The sequence below is a fragment of the Agelaius tricolor genome, unplaced genomic scaffold (assembly GCF_023055355.1).
Source record: "Agelaius tricolor isolate 1412-34295 unplaced genomic scaffold, bAgeTri1.0.p SCAF_3, whole genome shotgun sequence".
NCBI lineage: Eukaryota > Metazoa > Chordata > Aves > Passeriformes > Icteridae > Agelaius > Agelaius tricolor.
The window spans coordinates 9104379-9127613 of NW_027269263.1; the positions used below are offsets into that span (position 1 = coordinate 9104379).

Sequence of the window (23235 nt, forward strand, 5' to 3'; positions counted from 1 at the left end):
TTATCTATGGGCCTGATTCTCCTTAGCGCTGTTACACCGTTTTTCTAACAAACTGTATTTGTAGCAGGGCTCTTTTCCACTGCAGTGAATGAAGAAGGGAGATTTATTGTAAATATAAATTAGGCTTTGTGTGTGTTTGTGAGCTGTCACAGCCTGTGCAGGAGGAAATATAAACAAGGTGAATGCAGGGTGTTTATGTGGAGCGATGCTGTGGCAGTGCATGTGTTGGCAGGAGTGCTGTCTGCAGTCTCTGCATAAGGGCTTGTGTTGCCAGTGTGAGTGTGGAACACTGTAAATCACAGTGTGTTCAGGAGGGGACACTGCCACTCTGCCTGTAAAAGGCAGGAAGAGATTTTTTTTCCAAGCAATGTGACTTTTCAGGCTGAACAAAAGGGTTACTAGAAATCCAAGCTTGAGAAAAATATCATTCCAGACATTCTGATGGAGGATACTCTGTAATCCACATCCACCAGCTCATCTCTATCCTGATGCAGAACAGCTGCATGGCAGGCATCTTTTCTCATCTTCTCCCAGTGCCAGGTTTTGGTGGCCTAACTGGACCAGTTCTTGGATATGTCTTCAGCTAAGCATCTCAGGTTTATCTCTGTATCCTCAGTTATCTGAGACCTCAGCCACTGGTGGGATGTCACTGGGGTCTGTATGCAAGTACAGTATCCCCTGAGGAATCTGTATCCCTTCAGATGTGTTTACTGTACCACTTACAGTGTATCTAATGTAGGTGAGACTACCTCAATAAAGGAGCTGTATCTTCTCCAGTATCTCTGCCAGTGGGCACCTGAATCCTGGCTTTGTGCGTGCTCAGCCATGAACTCGAGATACAGAGTGTGGAGTTCCCCTCTTCAGGACCAGGCTTGGCTTAAAAGTTATTTCATGTTCCTCTAAAATCACTGCTGTTTCCCAGAGGAGCACTTGAGTCATTACCAATCCTTGCATTTCCTTTCAGCCAGGAAGGGTTGAAGGGGTTTCAGGAAGAGGATGCTTTATGAGGAGATGTCTGCTTTCCCTTGTCATGCCCTGTTGCAAACAGACACAGAGACTCCTGCCAAAAAGCTGCTGCCTGTAGAAAATAAAGTGTGAGGGAAAAGAAGATGGGATATGAGTGAATGGCAGGAGAGGGCATGATTTCAGGTGGGGATGCCTGATGCTTTTCATACCATGTACAGTAAAGCAGATGCTTGTGGCAGCACTGATGGGGAGCTAGGAAGTGTGTTTCCTAGCCACAGTTGTTACATGGCATCACTGGAGCAAGTTGCAGGTCACAGTTTTTCATGTGGGTTTTGTTGCGGTTGGTTCTCCTGTCCTTCTTGCCTTCTTGTTATTGCAGAGCTTGTGAAGGGGATGGAGCTCTTATTCTCCTGGCGTGTTTTGTGTCCTTTCTCCTGTTCCTGGCAGCTTCTTCCCCTGTGCTGCCCCCTCCCCAGCCCAGCCCTGTCATATTCAGCTGTCCTTGCTGGAAGGTGACCAGCCCCCCTGAGGTGTTCGTGGCCATGCCCTGTATTGAGAACACGCTGACTTCACGTGGGAGCTCAGTGCTGCATGTCAGGCATCCCAGCCCATGGGCTGGAAGGGTTGTGGTCACCCTGTGGTCACCCTGGGGCTCAAGGTGAGCCATGGGGGGTCAGCAGAGATGTGGAGGAAGAAGAACACAGGCTTGATCACAGAAGTAAGATATTCTGTGTTTACCACAAAATGCTCGCTGAAAAGATGGGTATTGGGAGTTATTTGGCTAGATGAGGCAAGGGAAGCAGAAGCCTGTCCTGGTGATCTCAGCCCTCCTGTTTTACCCTGCAGGGACATGGGAAGGGCTGCAGGGATCAAGGTGCTCCCCATCCCCTGCTCAGGGTGTCTGGGTGGATGGACTGCCTGCCAGGCTGCCTGCAGGGCACTCATCCCCTTTTCAGGGGGAAGTGGCAACCCAGCAGCAGCTCATGAGAGTTGTGAAATCCAACCCTGTGTTGGGACAGGCTGTACTTAAGCCCCGTGTAAGCCCTAATTTGAAGGCTTAAAGGGAGCTGAAGTGTGACACTGAGTGCTGTGTCTGAGCTTCACCCTTCCTGAGCCACAGCAGCCTATCAGGAGGGGAACCAAGGGGCAGGACAGCCTCTGCCTTCCCAGCTGGGCCAGGAACCTTCAGCTGAACTTGCTTCCAGCAGAAGTGTTGGATTTGGTTGGGTTTTAAACTGTAAATGTGATAAACCATGGCTGGCAGTTCTGGCTGCTGTGGCTTGCACTGTATGCCCAAAGAAGCTGTGCAGTAACAGGCCTGTTCTGGCAGTCCAGCAGGTCTGCATCTGTCTAGGTATGTTCATGCCTATAGTTCTGCCCCTGATAACTGCTTTTCATCGCTCCAGCCTGCTTGCTGCTTCTCTTTGCAGGCTAGCAGCAGGTAGCAGCACCCCTGTGAAGGCTCCTAAAGACCACATAGCCACCGTGGTGGTCCTCTGTCACAGGAGCCCCCCTTTCCTCTCATGCTTGTGTGCCCTTCTCCCCACACTTGCTGTGTGCAAAGGGACCCCTTCTATCTGGTGCCCCTTGGGGGGATGTGTGGCTCCCATGCTGCTGGGGTGGGTGAGCTGCCCAGCACAAAGTTAGTCACAGCAGGCTCACTGTTTCATCCTTTTTGATTTTCAGCTATGGTGCTTGTTTATTTCTTTGTGCCAAGTATTGTTGCTTTCACTTAGGGTCACTTCAGCAAGGCATGTCTTTGTTTATTTCAGAGTCTGGTCACTGCTCAAAGCACAGCCAGAGTTTTAGGAAAGCCACAGAGTGTGCAGTGCTACACAAGGGCTTGGAGGGGGATTTTGACAAGGGGCAAATCTGTGTCCTTGTAGTTCCTAAAGGTGGTGCCCCCCAGCATCGTGCCTGCTATATTGCTGGGATGCACAAATGTGCATCTGTGTGCCCAGACAGACCTGTGTCCGCACGTGTCCCTGGGACTGTCCTGTGACACAGTGTCCACCCTCCTCTCCCAGCCACGGCTGTGGGACTTTGGCCAGTACACCAGAGAAAATATCACTGGTGCTTTTCAACCTTTACAAGAAAACAGATTGTTTTTAAGTCAAAGCTAAGACTGTAGCACTTGCTGGAGGCTGGAAGGTAACTGTAAATCCTGGGTCTCATTTGCACAAACACATTTGGTTCCAATCCTTAAGGGCATTTTCCCTTCCTCTGCTTATGCCTGTGTTTCAGAAACATGTAAATTTTGTTTGGATTTGTTTTTTTCAAAACACTGCAAAATGTGGGAGGGGGGCTTTTAAATTACATTTGGCACAGAAGAGATGAGGAGTATTCTGGATGCTCCACTGGGTAGGAATCCGTGGATGGTTGTCATTTAGGCTCTGTCAGTGAGAAATGCTGAGGAGACTGGATACACCAGGAGAGTAGTAGTGATGTTTGCAGTCGCTTTCTTGTAAGTCTGCTGCTCAGATCAGACCTCTCAGCTTTCTTCTGGCCCAGCACAGGAGACCCCACATGGTGGGTCTTGTTTCTGGTGTGAACCTTATGCGCAGGGTCATTAGATGGATAAATGTCCTGTCATGTGAAGGGGTACAGGCTCTGTCGCAAGGTTGCCACAGGAGTGGGAGGTGACACTGGCCAGTCCAGGGCAGAGACTTGCAAGATGCTCCTGCTGCTGTGGCTGTCCCCTTTGTGTCAAGGTCCATGGAGTGAAAAAAAGGGGCTTGATTTATGCCCTGAAGAAGTTGGAGGTACAGACCTACCCAAGAGCTCAGGAGGAGGCAGCATGGCAGTGATTGCTGGCTTTGCTGGGGGTCACCAGTGATGGCACATTTATACTGCTGAAGGCCTTACCCCCTAGCAAAGGTTATGTTCACACTTACTGGCTGCTTACGAGATCTCAAAATTGTTTAAAAGAGCAACAGACCAGCTAAGACAGCCTGCAAGGTGAGGATTAGGTTGGGCTACCCTGCTGTGGTTCCCTCTGGGAAGGCAGGAGGACCGTGCTGGCAGGGGTGTGTGGTGGGAGCTCTGCACCAACATGGCTCATACAGACTGTGCTTCATGCTGTTTCCAGAACTGCCAGCTTGGTGTCTCTCACCTGCACTGGCTCCCTAGAAGGAAAGAGCCAAAGGAGAGTTGGTGGCTTGTCTACACAGAGACTGGCTGCTGTAGGAACCACCCCAGCCTGCCTCAGAGATGAGGAAGAGGTTTGTGTCCTCTCCCACCTTTTAGCCAGAAGGAATGCATGTGCTTGGGGGCTTCTGCATGCTCTCTTGCCATGCTGATGGGTTTCATGACACGACTTTTAGCACCTGAGGATAGGTGTGAAAAGGGAGGAGGTAGAGAAGTAGGAGGTGGAGGTGGTGTGAGTTAATACAAGACCCAGTGGGAAGCAGCAGCAGGCAGTATTATTTCTGTGGTTTGAGCCAAAACTTCTCTCTCTCTCTCTCTCTCTCTCTCTCACACTCATTAAATTACAACTAATGCAAGTAGCATTGTCAAGGAGGAATTTGGGAACTGTCGTTCATCATTCAATCGTTTGTAACGAATGTGCTGCTCAGTGCCATAGCCCATAGCCTTGCTGAGAAGTAATTCACTTGGTATTTGCAGGCATGACATGCATGCCATAAGAATTCCACTGTTAGCATTATGCCAGCATTAGTGAAAGGATATGAAAATAAATGATGAGCTTTTGTTTTTCATTATTAAGTCCAGGCTTTTCGCTCATCTTGCTTTTTTTCCTCCCTGCATCTGTGAAAGGAGGGGCCTCTCTGTTCTTTTCGCTTTCAGATGAGGCAGGTTGTGCCCTCACTCTCCCAGATCCCCCATCCTTCTTTCAGACCAGCACCCTTTTGCTGCTCCCTCCAGCTGTCTCCTCCTGGGTTTGGAGATCAGCTGCAGCAGTCCTTTAAATTGCTATAGGGTGTTCCCACAGAATGATATGACATCAGAGTATTTTGTATAATCTCAGTATTTTGTTCTGGGCCTACAGAACTGTTTTGCCCTCACCATCCCTCAAGGAGACCAAGCCCTGCTCTTCGTGGTTGCACTGGAAGGTTCAGACTTCAGCGGTGGGTCAGCAGTTGGTACTTTCAGGTCATCCACAAGCCTTAAGTGACCCTTCTGTTGTTAAAAAGAGGGAGAACTCTTGAGGCAGCTGTCAGTCTGAATGTGCAGGAGCAGAGCTGAGCAGCCTCTGTCCATGGCCAGCACTTAAAAGAAGTCCACAAGGCAGAACAAGGATCTGTGACCCACAGTTGTGAGAGGCATCCCTGTCCGTTCCAGTGGGCTTTCCTGTGTTTCCTCCAGAGCTCTCTATGTGCAAAGGACTTAAACATTACAGGGGAGTGAGACAGATAAGTGTTATTTATCCCTGGCTTTGAGTGGGGGTGGCCAAGGAAGAAAGCATAGCAGTTTCAGAGATGACCCCTGTTCTGGAGTCATCGATTCATGGGGCTTATTTAAGCTGTCACACAAACACCCACCTGCGCAAAATAAAAGACTTCTTTGGAAAACTGGGCTTAAATATCCCCATGAAATCCTTGAACTGAGTCAGTACCAGCACTATACAGGATTCCTGTGCTCGTAATCTTATTCTTAATCAACTAACCCAGGCAGTCTTTCATGTCAGTGAGTTGCTGCTCACTCCAGTGGCCCCAGCCCACATTGGCTGTTCAGCAGAAAGCCTGGCTGAGCTGAAGGCAGATGGCAGGGTAAGAGCTTGTGCTGATCCTACTGCTATTAACTCTACCACTCCTCTGCACAGCAAGCTGCTCCCTTTGAACATCAGCAGAACCGATTTTAAAAGCCCTGAGGCCCAGCCTGGTGTGACATAGCTCATTTTGAATAGCTCATTTTGTCAGGGAAAAAGATACCTCGGTAAACTTTTGAGTGGAAGCTGTCAGGGGCAACCTCAAGATGCTGGAAGAAGCAGCCATAGGCTCTGAGGAAGAGCAGCAGCCAGCTGCAGGTGTCATGTTCCCACCTGAGAGGGGACATGTGAAAGCCAATGCTTTTTTTTCCTCTGTCCTCTTTATTCATGTGCTCACAGGAGCAGCGTAAGCACCGGAGCGTTGTGTGACGTTGCTTTGCACGTAGTGGTTGTTATGAAATCCAAAGCTGCTGGGTCGCCGTGCTTGTCCTACCCCACGCCGTGCTGCCAGCACACCCTGGCACACACACAGTGACCTGTGCTGCAGTGTGGCCAAGTGCAGCTGTGACCTGTGGGCCTCCCAAAATGTCTCAGGCCAGGTGACTCTGTGCCCCACGTCTGCACTCACTGACGTGCACAAGCACAGATGCAGTGCATGGCCTTTAGCACCCATAGTGTGTGTGACTCTCAACAGGTCACTTCAGGGCAGTTGCAGTGTCTTGGAAACAGGGAGGATGTGTTCCTCTGCTTGAGCTCCTCCACATGGCCCTCTCACAGCCCTTGCAGTGATCAAGTCCTTTCCACTGGGAATCAATACCTGCATTTGATTCTTCTCGAATTTTGCAATATGCATAAGTGGGGCGGTTGTGACATTGGGCTTGAAGCCATCAACTCATATTTACTTGTGATCTAAGGCAGTGATTTCTGTTCAGACCTCAAAGGGCAAGCTGGTGTGTGATTTAAAGTCATGCTACCAGCAGGAGCATATGACCTCATGGTATGAAGAAGCAGGAGGAGATTAGCAAAGAAGTTTCTAAGGTACACAAATGTCCATGGGGAAGAAAAAATGAAATACATTAACAGGAGAGTCAGTCTGTCTGTGTAAGAGAGGGCTGGGGAAATGACTAATATGTGCAGTTTGATTCAGATGTTCCCTCTTTGATTCAGATGTTCCCTGTTTGATTCAGGCCCCCTCCTTTGCTTTCTCTACCCCCTACCTCGCCTTGGATTTTTCTGCCTTTCAGAAGAGAGCGAGCGAGGGAGAGTGGAAGGACTCAGTGAGGAAGGAGTTAAGGGAATGCTCACTGGGGATTATAAAACAGCCAGGCACTTGGAAACAGTTAAGAAGAGAGAAACAGATCTGCCAGGAGGGAGTGTGGCACTGGAGCCGGTGGTTTATTTTCATGCCTCCCTACACAGCAATGCAGAAGTCTCTCCTACAATGGGGACGGAGGTAAGGGTGGTGGGAACGGGGTGTGAGGGTGTCAAGGTTAAATGGGGAATAAACTTCTCCAGCACCAAGTTCACCAGCCTTCCCACTGATCCCTGTTGATGGGCTCTGCTCTGGATGTGGACTGTTCCTGTGTGGGTGGCAGCAGGTAGCACCTACCATTGCCTGGGGGCAAGACATCCTGTTTGCATGTTGGATGTAAGGAAGAGTGGTCTGTGTGCTCTTGGCATCACCCTGGGAAGGTGGACACAACAAACTTGCAGTGTGCTCAAGCGCAGCACCAAGAGCAAGCACAGTGTGGGCAGGTCTGTGGGTACGCCCACGTGAGCATGAGCTGCATGCAAGGTCTTCTGTGAGCATGGCTGTGGGTGGGCAGCTTGTGCAAGCCCACCTGGCCAGGAGGAGCCTTCTGTCATGCTCTGATGAGGTGGCTTTGAGTCACAAGGAGCTGGGTTTTCACTCACCCTGTATTCGTGCCTCGGGAGCCAAGCTGAGGCCTGCTGCACATCATGTCAGGCACCGGGCACCGTAACGGGGGCAGAGACTCCTGGTGCTGGAGGGAAAGGCCAACGCAAAGGCGGTGTCACCTGGCAGAGCTGGTGGCTTCAGGCTTCTTCCATCACCTTCTCCACGTGCCTGGGCCTGGAGCAGGAGCTGACTTCTTCCTAGCGTGAGGGACACTGCTACTGTGATGGTGAGTTATGAAGTGACCTGAGGGCAGGCCCTGCCATCACCTCCTGGCTCCTTGGCTCTGTGCATGAAAAATGGTGGTGTTTACAGCCTCCTGGCAGCAGGAGCTTACAGGGAGCGACCTGTCACCCTCACAGTGACCACAGGGACAACTGCGCCTGTGCAATGCTGAGATCCATTTTTCATGAGGGAAAAAAGCAGATGCAAATGTTAGAACCCAAGTGTGTGCACAGGGGGTTAGTCACTCTGCAAGTGTCAGGGGCTTGTGAGGAAATAGCAGGAGTTTGCTGACTAATGCCAGTGATGCTCAAGGAGTAAATGAGAAATACGGAGGGAAAACCCTCTGTTTCTCAATTTGGAAGAGAAAAAAATAATGAGGGGGGAAAAAAAAAAAAGGAAGGAAGATGTACAGTTACTAATCAGCCCCCAAAGTCTCTGACCTATATCTCCCTCCTTTCCCTGGAGCCATTCTTAAAATGAAAAATTAATAGAGAACAAGCAGGTTTTACCTCCAGGGTACCCTTTCAGGCTGCCACGTACTATGGGCTGAGATGAGTGGATAGGACTTTGGGGTCCCTCAGCACAATGCAGAAAGCAGAGTAGTCTCAGTCCAGGATGTTGCAAGGATGTCCAGAGAGACTGAAAGCAAGAAGGTAATCTCCTCTCATGGAAGGATGGTCTCTGGCTTCAGGTGGTTGGGAAGAGGATGCTGAGCTGACACACTAGGTTAAAGCAGACCAAGGAAGAAGGATAGTCCTTGAAGTTATTGTAACTTTAGCGAGGGGAAATGGAGGTGAGAAGGGAAAAAAAGTCTATCAGGTCATTAGTCCTCTGAGGGCGAAGTTCATTCTGTCTACAGAATATTCCTTCCTCTTTTCTCATTTTTAGTTTTTTAATGAGGGAAGAGAATCCTTATTTAAGAAGCTAAAACCTAGGTTTGTGGACCAGAAAGTTTCATTTCCCAGTTCTGATGCTGCCTTGCTCCTAAAGCTTAAGCAAGTCACTTTGTTCTGGCTCCATTTTTATCTCTATAGGATGTGGATTGTGATATCCTTTGCAAAATATTTTCAAACCTACTGAATATACATTTTCTGAGGTGAGGAGGGCCTGGGCACTGCATTTTGTGTGCTGTGTGTTGTGCAGGAGGAGGAGGGCTGATGCTGAGGGGTTTTTGCCTGCACTGGAATAGGCTCTGTGCCCACAAAACACGCCCACAGCTTTGGTCATTGCCGGATTCGCCCTCCCACGTGAGATGGGAGGGATGGAACCGTGGAGCTGTGGAGTGGCCTGGGAAGAGGTGTTATCACCCACTGTGGCAGCAGGGCTAGGTTAGCTTTGAGGGCATCTGAACACACGTGAAAATCTGGGCCTTTACCATCTTCTTATGTTGGATGACCTGAGCTTAGGTGCCCAAGGCTACTAGCTCTGTTTTATGTACAGGTCTGGATGCATCATGTTGTCTTTGTTGTGGTCCTTCAGAGCCCATCTCCTTAGATCTTTGCAAGATATCTCACTTACTGTTGTCTTCTGTGATAAAGATCCTCCATAACCCTGAAGGGCCAGAAGCTGAGCCATCCCTGCTGTCTCTGCATGGACTTCTGCCTCTTCAATATTAGGATGCCTTATGCAGCTTGAGAAACTAGGTTATATAGCAGCTTTAATGGGGCTTTTTCCAGACACTGATTGACCTGATTCCTTGGACCAGCTGTTTTATTTATTAAGCAAAATAGGAGAAGAAGAATGCATCTCCTACATAAATTTGTTTAATTGTGGAGTATGTTTAAACTATTTTTTTTCATAAATTGATATGGAGCTCTTTCTTTATATTGATTTTGTAGATATTAATTTATGCACTAGGAATGAGGAAGATTTGCCTCTTCATCTAATCCTATTTCTAGAGAGAGATTTACTTAATGTGCAGTGTAATTTGTCTAATGTGCAACTTTGTATGTAGAGTGCACCCAGATTCAGCAGAAACACTGGGTATAATAAAAGAGAGCACTGTAGTGCAGTGCTGTAAATCCCTCTGTAATTAAAAATACTAAATTAGTCTAAGTTAGTGCAGTCAGGAGACATGACTAGCTCAAAAGCAGGGATATACAGTGAGGGTTTTCAGTGCAGGACAGAGAAATTTGGTCTGTGTTCCTCTCTGTGTGGATATGGTATGTATCAGGGGAAGGAACACTTCATAACACCATTTGCCAGGAATACAGCTTGGGTGGCAAAGAGGAATTGTCAGGAGTTATCCTAGGGTTGTCCTTGCATGTTCCCAAGATGATGGAGGAACCAGTTCTGCCAGCTCCCACATTGTCTCACATTGCTGTCCAGTGTCATGTATGTCTGTCTGTGTGTCTGTATGTGTCTGTGTGTCCCGAGTCCTGTGCACAGTTGCAAGGTTGGATTTTAGGCTCCTACAAAAGTGTCTCTAAAATTATTTCATTGCTCTGAAGAAGGCTGGCACCATCAGTTGGTTGAATTATACCCACCCCCCCACCGTCTGTCTTTTTGTCTGTCTGTCTTTCTTTGCCGGTGTTGGCACAGATAAAATCACTGCCTGAAATTTTCAGATGGGCTTTTTTTTCCCTTATAGGAATTTTTGAATCTCCCTGCAAATAATCAGGGGAAGGATCAGTTTATATCAATGTAAGATTCACTACCCCTGAGTACTGTCCATCTGCCTGTCCTATATCCTGCTTATGACCGGTGCTGCCAGAAGTGACTGACACTTGCTTTCTCTTTCTGAGAGAGCAGGAGGAAAGGTGGGGCTTATTCTCTAAGCAGAAGTCCCTGTTTGGAATTGAGTAACAAGACTTTGTTGTGTTTTAAATGTAAGAATAAATTGATCTTGTTTATCTGAACAGAACCAGGATATAAAATAAAGTTCTAGTTGCAGTTTGGGTTTCAGTTTGATTTGATTCTGTTAGTGTAACATCTGTTTCTTCTCAGAAAGAGAAGAGAGAAAAGTGAGAAGAGAAAGAAAAGTGTATTTTATGGCAATGACCTGTCATTGAGGCCATCCAACAGCCTTCCTATTTTAAGACCTTCATTTTTAGTTGTTCACAACTTTACTAAACTTAAACTGTCTGGGCAGAAATTTTCCATCCCAGCTACCTGCCTCAGAATGTATATTTAGAAAACAGCTCTTTTATACCTCTCCTGAATTTTTTCCTGATGCGTGTTAAATACAACAAATGTACAAAGAAGTGAGAAAGCAAGCCTCCACATTAACAACCCAGTAAAATTTGAATGGTACAAATGTCAGGGATACCACTTCTGCTATCTCTGAGAGCATCAGCCCAAAAGAATGGTTGTCACCACAGCCACAACTGGCAAAACATATCTCTGAAGAACTTGCACTTAAGAGTTTCAATAGAGCATTTAAAACTAGTGGAAGCTTTTCACATTAATCTCCCTGTGCTTTGCTTCCCTGCCCTTGACATATGGATAATGCAGTGTCTTACTTTATAAGGGCAGTGCAAAAATACATTTCTTTATGTTTGTGGAACATTCAGTTACTCTAATGATGCGTACTGTAGGAAGGGCCATGAGTAAATTACCAATTCCACCTGCAGAGCAGAGCGTGGCGGGTATGCAGTAAACAAGGCTGGGGCCACACCTCCAGCAGCACTGAGAAGATGAAATAGTAACTGGGTGCTCACCTACTGAGCACCCCAGATCCTGCTGCACTGGGTGAGGCCAAGGTCCTTGGAAAAATAGCCTGTGATTATGTGATTAACAGCTCTGCCATGGTGCACGGGCAGGAAAGAGGGTCGAAGGTTGCACAGGCAGCCATAAAGCTGAGTTCTCCTAAGCCTTGTGTTCTTGGTTTGCAGCTTAAAATAGTCTTGCTTTCACCCATCTCTGTTTTCTGTGTAGTTGTTTGGTCATGCAGAGTGGGAATGAGGAACAATAAACAGCTGTTGCTTCTGGGAGAAGAGACAGGAAAGCGTTTGGTGCCGTTTGTCATCAGAGAGGAAAATTGGTGAAGCCTTCTATCCAGACATTCCCTGTAGGAGCAAGTGTGACCCTTGAGGTAGAAGTTCAGGGTTGGAGGAAAAACACAAATGAACTGAGATACCTTTTTCTCCCACATGACAACTGTCTGGTTTATGCTGTTTTTCTCTAATAATGCTCTGTACCATTGAACAGCAATGCCACAAACCAACAGACCTGCAAGTTATTTTGAGGCAGAACAAGTTCATGCCATTGCTTTTTCTTTGGGTCTTGTGGGAAGGCGTTTCCTGATTTTACCCTGGGTACTCCCTCTCCCAGATCCTGCCCTGTGGAAGTCCCAAATGGTACACTCATGAGACCATAATCTTTAAGCTTGGGAAAATGATCCAGACTTGACTTACAGGCAAAATCAACCCCAAATCTCTTTGTCTTTGTTCACTTTGTTACATTTTGCTTTCCTTACGTTTGTGTTCTTCCCTCAGGTAGGGGTAAGCAGTGCTGCCCACAGCCTGTTGAGTGTATGTGGGCAGCAGCAGGGGAGGAAAAGGCTCTGATTGAAGGTTTGCAGTTGGGATAGTGATAATGGCACCAATGAGCAAGCTCTGGGGTGGCTGTAGTGCACACCTCAGAAGTTTGCCCATGTCTCAGGAGTATCAGCTGTTCCTTCTGCACTAATTGAGGATGGAAGTAATCCATCTCCAGTCCTGTGGAGGAGTTGGGCATGGAGAGCAAAGATTGCCATCAGCTGGGAGCTGTGAGATACAAGAGAGTTGTATAGATGCTATGACTTTAAAGGGTTACATACTCACTGAGCTGTTTTTAAGTTGAGGAAACTTGCTCATTCTCTGCCTACATTATGAGTCAAACTAGGATGCACATTTTCTTGAAATCCCTAAACCCTTCAGCCCGTGCATAAGAGCCTCTTCTTGATGTGGTTTTCATAATTGATGTTTGGCTATTTCACAGTTGCTTTTCCCCATGGAATTTCTCTTTAAAATGCCCCATATTTCTTTTTAATTTTGACTGTGCGTGGCAAGTTTATATTTCAGAAAAAATATTCAAGCATAATTTTTGTAAAGCTAGGACATCATTAGGGTACTTTGGGGAGGGAACTGCTTATTATTTGTGTTGTCCCCTGAGAAGCTGGTAACTGAAGTCCTACCAGTATTTCCCCTTCTTCTGCATGTGAATTTTCAGAAAGGTTTGTCAAGACAGACAGCAGTATCTGCAAGTTGCCTGTGTATTAATGAAACATTTGGAAACATGTGCACTATTTTCTGAGACATTCCTCTACACAGCAATGCTGATTGCTGAATCTGGGACAATGACCAGACAAGAAGATTTTAAAAACAAAAGTAAAAAAAAGAAAAGAATAGAAAACGTGTATTTCAAAACCTGAAAGGGTCCCATTTCTTAACAGAACAGAAACAAAATGACAATTCTTTCAGTACTTAGTTGGACCTTCGAGATACTTGCCTATTTTTCATATATTTATACTTCTTCGAGAAAACCATAATTGTCAGATGTTTATATATACTTCCTTCTTTTTTTCCCCCTCTTTTCAGGGAAGGCTGTTTACACCAAAACAATATCTTTGTTTTCAGAGTTCATCTGCTCTGCTGCTCCTTTTCCAGCTGAAGTCACAATACTCAGTCTGTGACATCACTGTTGGCTGCCGTGACAACGGAGAATTTTCACTCCAGGTGGAGAATGTGCAGCAGCAGCAGCAGCAGCAGCAGCCACTCTGTCAAGAGCAGAGAGAATGTTTTTCTATCCATATTGCTAGTCATGGAGAAGGAAGGGAAGGAAAAATTGCAAGAAAACCAAATGTACATTTTCTGAGTGTGCTGCTTGTGGGGTGGGCACGGATACTGGAAACTTCACCTTCCACAGGATTTCTTTTGAAATCAGTTCACATCAGTTAACTACAGATTATACATTCGTAGAGAAGAACTTGCTTTTCTAAAAGGGAGAGTGGAGGTTTAATTTAGATTAATGCATCACTTGGATACCTGAATTATATCCACAAGTTTTATGGAGGTTTTTTTTGCTTTTTTCCCCACAAAAATTCCCTTTCAGAACCCAAGGGCAGATGATTAATGCACTGTTCCTGCTAACGTTTACACATGTAGTGGGCTTTCAGTGCATGAGTCGTCTTGATGAAGTCAGTTCAGGCAATTCATGTGCTTAAACTCAGACACAGGCACATGTGGCAGTAGTGTGAGGGTCTAGCCAGCATTCCTAGGGGAGCAGTTAAATAAAGATCTTACAGAATATTTTGTGATGCAGACACTGTCTTGGAAGACACTTGTCACCTGGAAAAGCTGAAGTCTCTGGACTGAATCTGCCAGGAAAAGCAAACAGACTGGCCATAAACCTTTCCCCTGTGCTTTTGTCTGGCTAATTCATCTCATGGTTCACAGTCTTGCAGTTGCTGGTTGGAAGGTGAGGGGTGTCTGCAAGTCTTTGGAGGATTGTGGCTTAAGAGGCGACACCACAAGATCATTAAATAGCAGGGAGGAAAACAAGATGGAGAAACGGTCACTGTACCCATTGACTGTATTGCAATGATACAAGTGAAAAATACATGTACATCCAAAGTGTAGCCACAGGTTCATGGTATGAAATGGTATGCCCTGTTGGCCCACAAGCATGGATGGAGCAGTCACCCACTCCCAAGGCTGCCCTGAAGGGCACAGGCAGCATGCAAGTCCCTCAGATGCACTTGTAGCATTATTTCCATGCTTCAGTCTCATGGCTGTACCAAGGACTACAGGAAAACCTTAAGCAGGAAAAGATGCTCTTGTTTCTGCTGCATAACTTCCTGGGCAGTGTGAGAGAAGCAGCACCTCCAGCTGACTAAGTGCACTTGGAGATGTGCTTTCCAAAAGACCCTGAGCAACCTCTGCAGGCACATCCCTCGGTGACTGATGTGCCTTTGCTAAAGGTGTTTTCTCTCACTTCCAGCATCCTGGAAAACCCAGGCATTTGCTTGGTCATGGTCCAGGTTCCCAGTGAGTCCTGTTGGTCCTGCTTTCCCATGGCCCCCTACTACAGCTCTGCTGAAGCATTTCTGAGTTGTCACAAGTCAGGAGAGAGTATATTTTTCCAGGATTGCTTTGTAGTATAACTACACTGGCAGCCTCAGGAGAGTGCCTTTTACCTACATCTGTGTTTTGAGATGTCTTAGGATTGTTTGTTTGTTTGTTTGTTTGCTTGTTTGCTTTAGCACACGCTGGGTTGCTGTTGTGGCAGTCCATATGATTCATGTCTCGCGCAGTCTGACAGGTTTATTGTAGCTCGAGCGTGCTGAGCCGCGTGCCGCGGCTGCTGCTCTGCTCGTGCTTGGTGCCAGGCCAGCCCGTGGGGCCAGTGCAGAGCTCTTGGCAAGTGCCAGGACCCAGAGGGTGATGTGTGTGGGAGGGCAGCTCCAGCGAGCTGCTCGCCTTAGCTTTGGGAAGCGGAGAGGACATGAGAACACTTGCCTGGGCTTTATGTTTTAAAACTCTGCCAGGAATAGCATGTTCTTTGAAGCAGGCAGAGCAGAAAGCAGGAGGGTCAATTTTGGGATCTAGTGGTGCTGTCAGGATCCAGTTTCACATTTATTTTCTGTCTCTGCAGAGCATGGAATAAGTTAGCATTTCAACAGCTTGGAGTCTCTACTACTGAGCCTTTAAAAGACTAAATAATACCAGGTTCTTACAACTGGGATCAAACCCCCATGGATTTTAGGTACTTTAATAGCTTCTGTATCTTTTTACTTCAGTTTCACTTAAACCTGTTTTTTACACCAGTTTTTATACCTGCTTTTGTCAAGTGTTACTCTGTCTTGTGGAGTTCATCATCCACTGATGCCCACCTGAACCTTTCAGCTCTTATTTTTCCTTTTTTTAAAAAGTGGTTTTTATAATTTTGGCAAAGGAAATAGGAGTGAAGGTGCAGAAGGCTGGGAGAAGAGGCACAGCAAGGTGAATACATCATGGCCTTGCTGAAACCCAGGGATGAGCTGGCGAGAAGAATCAAGACAAAACAGGAGTGACATCATTAGTTGGGAAATTTTGAGCAGTTTCATGAAAACCTGTTTGGTGTCATTTCACATTTAGTCCCTGAGCACCATTTGCTGGTGCTTGGCCAGGTGAAAGGAGTGTCATGGGAGCCTCCAGCCGGTGGATTTTCTGGGTGAGCCACAGAGGGACCTGTGCTACTGATGTGCCACACGTGCTATTCCTGTAACCCCCTGGTGCTTCAGGGTCCTCCATGCTTGGCTCTGCTGTGGATTGTGGCATGAGCTCTGCAGGGTGACAGCAAGCTGTGCAGGAACAGGGTTCCCAGCCCCTGAAAACTGGGGCTGTTTTTCCATGACAGCACAAAGAGAACAACTGTCCTGAATTTGATAGTTAAACTTCTGTAATCACCATAAAAAACCTGCTTGGTAAATAAATTTTCTCTGCCCAAAAGCAACTGCCCCACTCCTTTTTGTTCTGCAGATAATAGACATAAAAATGAAACATGGACCTGTGTTCTTAAAAGGTCACAGTTATTTGGTTGTCAGGGAGATTGCATATCGAAATAGGTCTTGTTAAGATTTGATGATACGCTAGAGGAATTGGATGAATTGGAACTTTGGTTCATAGAAGTTGGAAAATGGGCTAGGAATATCTCGTGATCTGGAAGATGGAGATGGCCATCCCTTTTTCCTAATGCCTCTGGAATGGGGAAAGTGGATGGAGAAGGGCTTTGTGTCAGGTGCAGGACCAGCAGCCGTAGAATCATTAAAGCTGGAGAAGACTTCTAAGATCCTTGAATCCAGCCTGTGACTGGATACCACCGTGCCAACTAAACCATAGCACTGAGTGCCATTCCAGTAGTTTCCTGAATGCTCCAGGGATTGTGACTCCACCACTTGCCTGGGCAGCCCATTCTAATGTTTATCCACCCTTTCAGGGAAAACATTCTTCCTGATGCCCAGCCTGAACCTGCCCTGGCACAACTTGAGTCCATTTTCTCTTGCCCTGTTGCTGGTTGACTGGGAGAAGAGACTGATCCCCTCCTAATGTGCTACAATTTCCTTTCAGGTAGTTGTAGTGAGTAATGAGGTTAACCCTGAATCTCCTCCAGACTAAACAACCCCAGCTCCCTCAGCTGGTCTTCATAGGACTCACTCTCCAGACCCTTCACCAGCTCCATTGCCCTTCTCTGGACATGCTGCACCTCAAGGTCTTTCTTCTAGTGAGGGTCCCAGAACTGAACACAGGATTTGAGGTGCACCCCCACCAGTGCCAAGCACCGAGGGACAGTAACTGCCCTGGTCCTGCTGGCCTCACAGTGTCTGATCTGGTTGCCCCTGGCCTTCTTGGCCACCTGGAGCCACTGCTGGCTCATGTTCAGCTGCCAGCCAAACAGCACTCCCAGGTCCTTTTCCTCTGGGCTGTGTTCTGGCCATGTTTGTCAGCTCTTGTTTGCATTGTCCTAGTTTCATTTAAGACATGCCTGGCTGACAGTGACAGCTCATGGTGTCACTGGTCTCCAGCCCTTTCTGCCCAATGCATGGTGGGTTGCTAGGGGTGCTGCCGTCATCCACGTCTCAGTTGAGGATGTGATGACCACACATTTTGTATTGCTTTCCAAGATTTGGCTGGATGACTCAGCTGATCCTCTGGTGACTCATTTCAGTCTCCCATGAGCCCAGGAAGAACTAAAGAGGGAAATGGGGCTATTTTCAGATATGAAAAATTACCAAAACCAAGGACTGTGTCCACAAAGGAGTACTGCAAACATTGAATTAATTGGGCATTTAAACCGGGTGTAAATTTGCTGCTTCCCACTGAAACTCTTTGCACAGTTATTGTGCTTCTGTTGCATCTAGTTTTCAGTCTCCCCTTACTTCTCATCCATATGGATTTGGAAAGTTTTTAGTGAGTTTTGAGTTCATAAGGTCTAATGAAAGTTCACAGGACTTTTTAGTTCCCCTGGCTGTTTTCTTTTGTTTTGGTGGTTTTTTTTAATGGCAGTTTCCCCCTCTCATTTGCTGGGAGTGTCATGGTTTTTCTAGCAAAACCCATAGGCCCACCCCAGGTCATTTTACCCCCTAGTCATTCCTATGACTATGGCAAAGCTAAGATGCCCAGTGTTCTCCTGGACCTCCTGAAAGTTCTTGTGATTTCACCACAAGTTTTTATTAATCTGTTTTGATTTTTTTTTTCTGCAACTTGTGGAAACAGTGGTATATTTGCTCCTTGTGAGAAAATCATACAGAGCTTATTTTCCCAGAAACTCTTCTTTCCCCCATGACTCAGTTTGGCCAGACTTCCCTTCCATCATTAGTCAAAACCCACAGGTGTGACTGTGGACAGCTTGGCTGCAACATCACCGACACATTGGTGATTCTGAACTCATTGTCCCGCTGCATCTGAGCTGAATCCTTTCATTTCATTGCGTAGGAAAAGGAAAGAATTGAATGTTCTGAGTTGAAAGCACATGGCTGCAAAACAGTTGTAGCAGTGCCAAAAAGATGCTTCTGAAGAGGTTGGGCAAGTGGCTGCGTGCTGCTGGAGGCGCAAAGTGACACGTCAGTTCTTAAATGTAGCATCAGGAATGAGGAGAAGGCTTGACAGCCCCTTTAGCTGGTTTGTCATCTGCAGCCATCCTTTCTGCTGTGGATTTTTGGTTCTGCAGGTTTGGTTTCAGCAGGAGTGCTGCACAGCAGGTGCTCATGGTCAGCACTTGAACAGGGCCTGAGGTGTGCTCTGGTGCCTGGGTCTCTGCAGGGAGCTGTGCAGGGCCTTGAAAGCACTGAGTGATCTGGAGCAAGGTTACACCAAGGGAGTGTTTGTTGTCCAGGCTGGCTGTGGGGTCCCCATTGCAGCAGGCATTTGGCCTGTGTCATCATGGATCTCCATGTTTAGCTTCTCTTCTGTCATGCTCTAATTTTGACAGTGCAAGAAGCCCAGCAGCCATGGTGTTAAGCACTGCGGAGCTGAGTAAATAAATATGTCAATAAATAATCATATCCTGCACAAAGGAGAAACCTGGGGGAGAGACTGATGGTAGCCAGGGAGTTCTGCTGATACAGGTGGAGATTTTTATTGTTTTGTTTCTCTTAATGACTTCCCTTGGACTGATTTCTTTTCTTCTAGAGCTTTGAGGGGGAGTAGGCTGTTAGTGCTGTCCCTGAGTTTCTTCATCACACACAAGGGCCTTATATCCTCCTTTCTCAAGCAGATAGCCTTTCCTGAGCTTCTGGGTGTTTACTCTTCAGGGCTCTGAAATCCTTCATGTAGTTTATCCCCCAAAATCAGGGGGTTTTTCTTCTAAGCAAGAGCTTTGTACATCACCTAGGCTGTATTTCCTTGGCCAAACAGGCCTTTTCTCTGTACGCTGATCTGGCCTCTGTTCCATTAGACCTTGCTTAAAAATGAAGTTGATGTGAAGACAGCCGGAGACCAGGCGTGCACCAGCCCCAGCAAGCCAGCCAGCACTGGGGCAGGCAGGTGTCCAGAGGCACTTCTATGGGATTGTTTGGGGTAGCATCACTCATTACTTTTGGGGATTATGAGATTCACTGCCTTTGTGGGTCATCTCAAGTGTTTACATGTCTATGTGTGCCTGAGTGTGACCATGTGCTTTGTATGACAGAGGTCAGTACAACCCCAAATACAGCAAATTGAATCATTGCTTCCCACAGATAAACCTTTCAACACACTGTGTTCTCATGGAGGCTGCAGCAGCTCCCTATCGCTGTGTCTCACACGAGAGCCACTCTCCAGTCTCAAAGGTGAATGGACCAAGAGAGGCAGTTGTTTTGGGGAGAAATGAGTCCACATCCCAATCCTGCACCCTGTGTCTCCATGGTGATTTCTGCTTTGGGCCAGCTGGCTCAGTCCTACCGCGCCTGTTCTGGTTCCAGCTCACAGCCCGTTTCACATCATGCGTTTCTGGGTTTATAGTCCTACTTTGGAATGCAAACCAAAAGCCACAGGTGACAGCAAGAAAAGATTACTGACTGGTTTGGCCGTAACTTTGGGGGTGTTTCTTGGCCCAAAAACCTGGAAGATGGTGAAAAATGCTCAAGGTGTTTTCTTGAGGAACTGAAGGCTTTTGTCTGTGCAGGTCAGGTGTGATGATGGGAAGGCAGGTTATTTACAAAATTGTTGCAACTCCTTAAACTGGAGGTCAGGTGATCAACCTGCACTATCCTTTCTCTTCATTTCCTAAAACACCCCACACCCTCAATGTTTGAGAGTTCTGTAGGTCCTGTGTTTGGTCATTCTTACTTGAAGGTGGTGTGTGGCTGTCAGGAGGTCAACAAATCAGTCTGTCTCAATTTTCTGTTTTGGCAGAGCCCTGTGCCCAGCTTCCCCACCTTTCTCCTTGCATCTTCATCTTTCTTTTCAGGGCAGATCTTGTGTATTCCATCCAGACCTCACCAGGGGCTTGTTTCCCTCCCAAAGATCTGTATCCTGATGGAAATCAAATGAAGGAAGAGACCTTGTGAATAGGCAAACTGATGTTTTCAGCCCAGCTAGAGCTGAGTTTCAGAATTCATAAACAAAGCAGGGGCTGAATGTCATGCAGTGGCCTCTTTGCAAATAAAACAGTTAGGAAAAAATCCTGTGAGAGTGAGAGGCTCAGCCAGAGACTCCAGTGAGCCTTGCCCATGTCTTGCCTTCACAAGTAGTGTTGTTTCTAACAAGTGAGGTATGCGAGGTGCCAGGCATTCCCTGTGGTTTCACCACACTTGCAGGCCAGTTGGAGTCATTGACATTACAAAGTTAATATTTACAGGTGGAAAGTCATCCAGGTGGGGAGACAGCCATCGTGGAAAAAGCCAAAATATCCTTTCCACTAGGCAGTTGTGGGAAGCCACAAATGTGCCAGTTCTGTGTGGGTGAGGGGGGGCACAACCACAGCAGCAAAAGAAAACTGATTTATTTTGGTTCTGTTTTGAGAGGCCTTGGTCCCTTTTCCCAGAAACTGAGATAATGGAGGGCCAAGTGGGATGGCCAGTGAAGTCTGGGGTTGGGAAGGTTGAGAAAGTCCTCTCTTTCCCCTGTAGGATGGGGTACTGTGGTCAGCCCCTGTTTGGAAGATGAGCAGCAGAGACTTGAGCCATGCTGCCTCGAAAGCAGAGCCATGCTAAGGTCATCCTTCTTTCAGTTCTGCTTTCAGGATGTAACTCTGTTAGCAGGTAGCAACCAGAGATGGAGCTTGTTGGAATCTAGAGGTTCCTGCCTTACAGACCTGTTTGGAGGTTAAATGTAGGGATCAGACATTAGGCTGGACTACAAGGCAAACTATGGCCAGTTTCACGTTTGCTGCAGAGACTGTCTTGTGTAGTTCTACAGAGGGAGCTTTGGGTGCTATAGAAATGCTGCGGTGACTGTTTGTTCCACTTTGTGATGGTGGAGGACAGATGGGAAGGAGGAAGGTGCCCCAAACACGTATGATGCTGCCAAACAGTCCTACCTGGCCCATTGATGTGAGTAGCTGCTTTTGGACTCTTCTGGCTCCATTTTGATTTCAGGATGAGGAAATGTTCCTTGGTAGCTTGTTTTCCCCATCTCCTCTGGCTGTACCCTGTGCTTCAGGAGCTCATTCAGGCATGGCATTATAGGAGCCTCATCATGTCATGCCTCATTTTCAGTGGTGCTGTGGGTGTTGCCGCAGTCTTCAGCTCTTTAAACAGATGTGGTGCTGCTCGTGGGTTCCCCAGCAGCCTGCAGCACAGCCCCAGCCAAGCATTCCACACTTGCCTCAGCTCTGCTGGGCCTCTCTCCAAGAAATCTGAACGAGGGATTTCTTCAGCAAAGCATTTGTTAGACATCCTTCAGTGTCCTCCAAAGATAAAGCTTCAAAGCAGGGCTTCTGTCAATCCCACCTGTCTGATCTCATCTTTTTCTTTCTTTCTCATCCCATCTCTGACTCCCAAGCAGACTTTCTTCTCCTCAGAGGCTCTTGGGAGTACTGATCATTTGGTTGTAAAACTTCTTCCTGACTTTACTGACACCTGCTTTCCAAAAACGTCTTTATGCTTACATTGTGCAGAAGTTCCTTCACATGCTCATGCAGACCTTGGAGGCTTTCAGGTGCTGCCCCTGCCTCCATCTTTATTGTTCACCACCTCATTATGTTCTTGGGACTCCAGAAGTCCCCCCTGGCTTGGAGGACTGTTGCTCAGCAAGGTACCTCTGGCAGGGCTATGATCGGCCTTCTCAAGCCCCAGAGACCCGACATGGGCACTGCAGACTCCCAGGTTTCTCACTTTATGTCTGGAGAGCACTTTGATGTCTTGGTAGGGTGTTTGCAGTCCCATTTCATGATTTCTGTAGAGGTGACAATCTTTCTGTCAACTTTGACAGACATGGTGAGGGGTGTTTGCCTACTAGGGTCTGACTCTGTTTTGTACACTATTAAATTGTATTCCCTTGCTGCCTTCATTTGCTTTCCACACAGTAACACTGAGGTATCCTGAAGAGAAGTTTTGCACTATTCCAACTGTGCCCAGTTTTCCCATAAGAAGGTATCTAGGGGTTATCTTTCAGCTCAGGGGAGCACAGACTGGACTGCTGGACCTTCTCACACCAAGACCTAGAAACTGATGTCAGGTCCACTTACTGCAGCATCTACAGGGAAGTGATGGGGCTCTCTGGTGAGGTATATTTTAACCTGTGTTCTCAGGTGTTGCATAGTTAATTAACTATAATGTGAAACATAAACTAGTCATGTGATTAACTGAGGAAATCTGTAATATCTCTTGTCATTACTGCAGTTTATTCCAGTGGGAGATGGAGGTGACCCTGAAAGAATCTTGCACTGAGGTGTAATAAAGTATTCAAATGTAAATGTATGTATTTGTCCCTGAGATTTTGCTTCATGTGCCTAAAACCAGGGATACGTCAGAGGAGCCCACAGCTTGTTATTCAGGCTCATCTGCCCCTGAGCCCACCCCAAAAGGATGAGTAAGAATTGTAATGTTTCCAAATTACAGCTAAGAAGCTTTCAGTAGCCAGCAGACAATTTGCTCTGGATTTAAGGAGTTAAAGGGAGAGTGAGGAAGGGAATAAAGATAATTTGTGAGGAAAAAATAGCAGTATCCTGAGCCACATGCCAAAATAACCTGATCAGGCCACAACAGGGAGTAACTGCCTACACCACCTCCATGCTCAGGAGTACTTAGTAAGTCCTGGTTGATAATTTTCATCATACCTATAAAGGAGAGTCATGATGTGCAGAATGAAACAGGAAGCAGGCTTGTTGATGCTATAAATGCAGGAGAGGGACATGTAGGAGGGCAGTTGGGTTGTCAGGGAGATAAGGGATTTGAAGGTGATGATGATGAGGGTGTCCTGGCCATGGCACTGGAGGGATGTACTTTTTGGGTGGGGATGAGAGGGAAGGAGATGGATGCTTGGCTTTGTCCATTTGGCTTTGTTTATGGCTACTCTGTGCATTGGGAAGTCTTGCTTTTTCATTTGGCTATAAGACATGGATCAAACATGGCAGGTTGGAG

The 23235-nt window shown here is 47.0% G+C and overlaps 1 protein-coding gene across 3 annotated transcripts in view; it reads left to right on the forward strand.

Moving 5' to 3' along the window:
• The window catches only part of HIPK2 (homeodomain interacting protein kinase 2), a 139930-nt gene that overhangs the window by 13694 nt on the left and 103001 nt on the right, over positions 1-23235 (forward strand). Inside the window, exon 1 of one of the 3 annotated variants that reach the window (XM_071422380.1) lies at positions 6943-7085. The exons of the other annotated variants lie outside the window; for them this stretch is intronic. The gene's annotated coding sequence lies outside the window, so the exon portion shown is untranslated. Of the gene's footprint in view, positions 1-6942; positions 7086-23235 lie in introns of those variants that run through there. 3 annotated transcript variants of the gene reach the window in all.